Raw genomic sequence first — 6043 nt, 5'->3', positions numbered from 1 at the left:
TACAAACTTGAAACATTCCCTGAGCACAAAAGAAGTTCAAGAGTTACATGGGTCTCTGAGTTACTCTTCTGGTCGCAATATATTTGGCTGTGCCAGGTGGCTCTTCATTTCTTTGGCTGCTGTTCATAGTAATTCATAGATAAACTTAGCTATGTGCTGATAAGCAGAACATCAGCCATCATTCTCTGATGAGTCATCGTTTCAAATTATTAAAACTGAGATGCGAGATCACTGATGCTCCCCCCGCCCCTTCCATACCTTCTTTCTTTCTAAACTAGATGAAGAGGGGAATGCGGAAGAAAAAATAGGCCTGCTTTGGAAATCCGCTCCTTGGTGGGTTAGAATGCATAAGACACAGTCCATGAAGAGCTTATGAATTGTAATTTATTAGCAGATCATAAAAACTTACTACCAATTCAAAAGGGGAGAATAGAGGAAGGAGAGAAATACTTAAGTGAAACAGTGTTTTCTCTTTTCACAAAAACAAATGCAAACGATTTGTTTCAAGGGTTCTTTTAACTCAAACCTGAACAACGTGAGACAAAATTGAGTTTCTGGAGACCAAATGATTTAAGCTTTGGAGTTCCTTATATTCATGTTGTCCCTTTCTCTTACTATTATCCCAAAGGTCACTTTCCCTGTTGACATAGAGACTTTTGTAAAGTCTGTAAATGTAAATTGGCACGTTATTTTAATATTATATTGTACACTTAGGTTTTTCTCAACTGTCTGATTCCCAAAGGGTAGGCTGTTTGGAAACAACTAGAAAAATCTTTGTAAAAACCTGAATGAGTTATCGTAATTATTCCCTTGAAATCTGGCACTTTCCTCCTTACCAAGAAAATTATAGTTACTAACCTTTGCAAAAATATACATATCCTACCACAATAAGTGGCAGACTGTCTTTTTCTGTTGAATTTCATCCTGACCATGTTTTCCATACATCTTGTTGACAAGTGTTTTGGGAGACTAGGAAAGGAAGTTAACTTCCTAGAAAACAAAATATTAAGACCTCAGGGACTACTACAGGAAAATACCTTTTGCTTATTAAAACTTACACCCAATTTTCCTGTCTCTAAGCACACAGCAGGAATAATATTTTTGGTAGCCTTTAATGTATATGGACAGGTATCTTATCACTCATTGATTTCATGGGAAAGAAATTACCTATTTCTAGACTAAACTTATTTCCATCCAAAACAAAACAAAAATCCTAACTAAAAAGTTACGATATTAGAGGGGGAAAAAAAAGAACAAAAACCCTTCAGGTTGATTGGATTTTTCTGTTCCAACAGAATGTTTCATTTGTTCGTAATCTAGCTCAAGTCTACTCTGGGTCATAATGATAAGTTCTATTATTTAGAATTCTATTAGATGGACTTCAGCATTTCCCAGTTCTGTTAGCTATGACTAATGTTCCCAGGGATGTCCAGAGAGGACTGCGAAGTTGTAAAGGGCCATCACCTTCTCTTCAGCACTTCTCAGTGTTGAGTGCAACTCAGTGCGTTCTGATTTTTGAAAACTGATAATCCATGGAAGACACATGGGTTGATACCTCAGGTCAAGTACGTGTTTACTCTGTTGATTGCTGTTTCACTTTAAATGTAGATCAGATGTATAAGCTATGAACAGAAGTTCGCAGGAAAAGTATTTTCTGAAAAGGTCGTGTTTAAAAATTGTAAAAATTCTTTTAAAGTTTTTTTCCCCCCTGTTGAAAAACTGTATTGGTTTCTCTAGGACGCTTTCTTAGTGAGGAAATGAAAGACATCCACCCCGAGGCTATGGTGGTTCTCTGCTCTAGTGAAATTCAGTGTCAGGTATTTCTTAATGCCACCTGTTACAAAGCTTTGCCCTTGGTGTATTGTGCCCAGGCTAAAGATTTTTGGAACGCAAGAACTCACGTGGATCTTGGATTGGAAAATGAACTGGTATTGCACATACACCCAGGAGAAAGGCTGAGAAAGATTTAATAAGTTGAAGTGTGTTGAGAACCATTGAAATATTTTAAAAACTCTTAAATAATCCCTGGTGGGCACTTGCATCAAAAAACTAAAATGTTATTGCCAATCTAAAACTAAGAATAATTTTTCCCAAATAGGAAGATATTGTCTAAGAAGGAATAAAATGCTGGAAGCCTATATTCAGACTATGTTAGTCTTGACTGGTAGTTTCATGTATGTATATATCTTCATATTTATACTTTATCTCACATAGATATTTTAAGATTAATTATATAACTATCGGCACATGGGTCATTAAGGATTACAGAGCTGTCTTCATGCAGCCACATTGAAAGCTTTCCATAATTCTGAAAATGTAATAGTTTCATTTTATTTTTTGACTCCTAATTTTATTCTTAGGCAATGGTTAATGACTTTATTTTTAGTTCAGATTGCAGAATGTTCATAAGACCCTTTAGATTTAGCAGCATAAAATTAAATTAATGCCTTTGTCTTTTAAGAGTATTAAATGAAATACTTGGAAAACACTCTGCATTGTGCCTGATGTATGAGGCATTTCATAGAATTTAGTTCTCTCTGAATCAACATTTTGATTGTTGGAGTCGTATTACCAGATAGTTAAGTACCATTCATTGCCAATTCTCATACATTCTTCAACTTTTCTTAATTTGTGTCACATTATCTTGTTCTACATAATCCAAATGAAAATGAATTCCATCTTTATACTATCTCAACACCAATACAAAATTATTCCAACAAAAATATTTTTTCTTAGAGCCACTAAAACTGAACTAAGTGCACTGCTCACATTCTAACAAAATTTTGTGGAAAAGTAATTTGTCTGAATATATATGAAATGTTCTCAAATATTTTGAATAAACTCTATAGCCCTGAAATTTTCTATTTTTCAAATGTTTATACGTACTGTTCATTTCAGAAAGTTTACAAATGTTAATGTTTCTGTATATTTTTCATTTGAAATAAAATGCATTTTAATTATGTTTGTTAGACTTCAATTTGTAGTTAATTGAAGTTAAGTGTATGTTAATGGCAAAAATACCCCCATTTAGATTTGAGACTTTTTTTTTTTTCAAGTTTTGAGGTTAAAAGAAAAATCTGCACTTAGGTTAACTTTGCTTTCTCATTTTCCTTGAAATTGAAGTCTGTTTTTAGAAGGCTCTCCATAAAACCATTTCCTGTATAATTGATTTGACACCTGAACCAAAGGTAGGAGAAACTGTCTTATCTTTCAATAACTGTATTGAACAAGATAGGAGTACAAAGCAGTCAGTATAATGAAATTGCTCAGGTCAGCAATTTAAAAGGAGAAAGCATTTTAAAAATACTTAGTAGCATTGCATTATATTAAGTTCACATTTGCAAACTCAGCAAATTAAAGAAACAGAGGAAGAGGGAGAAAGCATTATAAAAATATTTGGTACCATTGCGTTACACTACAAGTTGCATTTACAAACCCTGAGCAAATTTCCTTCTGGCCCCTGTAGGACTAAATCTTCGCTTCACGGGGGTGTCTGGCTGACTCAGTCCAAAGAGCAAGTAACTCTTGATCCCTGCATCATGAGTTTGAGCCCCAGGTTTGGGATAGAGTTTACTTACAAAAATATTTTTACATGCATTGACCACATCACTATGACTTTATCAATTTGCCCTGTTTGGATTTGAACTCATGTTTGAGGACAACTCTCTCAGTTGTTTCTATGGAAATGAATTGTCTAGGATATAAAGGGCCTCTTTTTACAGTATCCCCTGCCCCCCCCCCTTCCCCGCCATTGTATAAACAAAGAAACAATACGCAATTCCTTAAATCACATGGTTACCAACACCTCAAAGTACTCAATCCACTGACTGTAAGAGATCCTAAGGAGGGTTTGGTGGAGTATGCCATGTATAGAAGCAGTTAGAACCCATTTTTCACAGCAAGCTGTGTCTGTGCTTAAACATTTCAGCCTCCTGGCTGCCGTATGCAGGAAGCCTCTAAGAGGTAAGCATAGGTTACAAAGAGGATTAAATTTCATTTATAACAATGAGCAACATATTTTTCCCAACTGAAAGCTTTGATTGGTTGCCAAAAAAACAAAAAAAAAACCAAAAAAAAAAAAAACACCAAAAAAGCCTTTTGAGGGAGCTGACTGCCTGAGCCACCCTTTCACCCCTTCAGTTACAAATCATGACAAACCCTTCTTCTGGAGGGAAAACTGAATCTCTATAAATGCCATCGGTACAGGAGAAAATCTTTGAGTTGGAAGGCATTTTAGTTTCTTTTTATGTAGAACTTCCCCTGTGGCTGAGAAGAGAGTAGAATTTTTGCAGGCCAAGCTCTACCAGCCTCAAGAGCTTTTCTGGCCCTCAGAAAACGAGTCCTTACACCAGTTTCCTGTACTGGGACACTCATAAGACCATGTGGACCTCCCTCCCACTCAGTCCTGAATAAGCCCCAGGAACTACTTGGGGGAGGGGGCAAGGAAGCAGATAGAGTTGGTAGTATAGATAAAGGAGCCATGGTCTGAATACCCTGTTCCCAGAATCCCCTTCCATTTTCTGCCTTCCGTGATCCAGTCCATAATTCCTGGCTGCCACTAAACAGCCATCAACTCATCCCCGCCCAAAAGCTCGTGGACTGCTTTGCAAATGCCTTCTCCAGGGACTCACGGACCATAGAAAGCAAATTCGTCCCAATGGAGAAAGCCTCTGGATCTCCCCTAGAAGAGATTCGGGGCAATGACATGCGGCTCCTCCTAGAGTTAAGTGTACTTAACAAACGTCCGGATAGTACACTCAAAGACATCCACAGTCTAAGTTCAATAAAACAGATTGTTTCCTAGACCAGGAATGGGCAAAATAGCCCTCTGACTCAGAAAGTCTCTCCCTCTATCAATTAACTTTTGCCTTTGTTTTTACCACTAACATCTCATCGTATCACTGCAAGAGTTTTAAATAAAAGACATTGGAATAAAAGAGATTACTCTTCTCCTTAACTCATGAAACTATAAAGCTGGGTTATAATGGGCAAGCCTTAGAGGAGACAGAAAAATTCCTATTGGTAGAATTGGGTTTTATTTACCCCTGTCACCTTACTTGAACTTAATTCCTTCTGAGTAGTCTTGCATGCACAGAAAAAAAGGGCAAGTCTGTCCACCAGTTTGGAGAGACTGCTTTCAGGATCATAGTGTGGAGACTTTGTAATGCGGCGATTCAATCTTTCCAGAAAGCTGAGACAGACTCAGCAAAGGGAAGCTGCCGGGTTAAGTTTACACAGGCAGAAAGGAGAGTCAACATCAACGGCACCATGATGTTGTCTTACTGTGAGAACCAAACTGGTTTAGAATCAGACAGACTTAAGGAATTCAATGCAATTTAAGTCACACAGCGCAGGTCCCCTTATGGGGAGGTGCCTGCTGATTGAAGATTAGCCCGAAGCAAAAGGAAAAATAAAAAGCTTGGAGGAACTGGTCAAACAGGATCAAGTGTTACGCTTGTTTTGCCCGCACAGTGCGGAGTAGCTGGGGCTGGCTGAAGCAGGTACCCACAATATGAGCACATGATCTATTTTCATAACATCAGGACGATTTACAGTCCAGCAGAATGAGATTAACTAGAGTCCAATGTCTCTGAAAGGCCATAACTCCAGAATGGTGAATGAGACATCAAGGATGAGATCTAATATCTGTAGCCACGCAGAAACACGTTCAATTTTGTTACCAAGCAGACAAGAAAGCGAGGCTTGCTTCAAAGTCAGAGGTAAGCTCAGCTGACTCTCATCTCCGCCATTTAAGGAGCAGGCTCCACAACAAACAACAAACTCCTTTTTAAAATATTCGAGGGGCACCTGGGTGGCTCAGTCGGTTAAGCGGCCGACTTCGGCTCAGGTCGTGATCTCACAGTTCCGTGAGTTCGAGCCCCGCGTCGGGCTCTGTGCTGACGGCTCAGAGCCTGGAGCCTGTTTCCGATTCTATGTCTCCCTCTCTCTGACCCTCCCCCGTTCATGCTCTGTCTCTCTCTGTCTCAAAAATGAATAAAGGTTAAAAAAAAATTTTTTTTTAAACATTCGAACCTCTGGCTCT

The sequence above is a fragment of the Panthera leo genome, chromosome B1 (assembly GCF_018350215.1).
Source record: "Panthera leo isolate Ple1 chromosome B1, P.leo_Ple1_pat1.1, whole genome shotgun sequence".
Classification (NCBI taxonomy): domain Eukaryota; kingdom Metazoa; phylum Chordata; class Mammalia; order Carnivora; family Felidae; genus Panthera; species Panthera leo.
The sequence above is the reverse complement of the archived record's forward strand: the minus strand, read 5'-3'. Positions refer to the sequence as shown.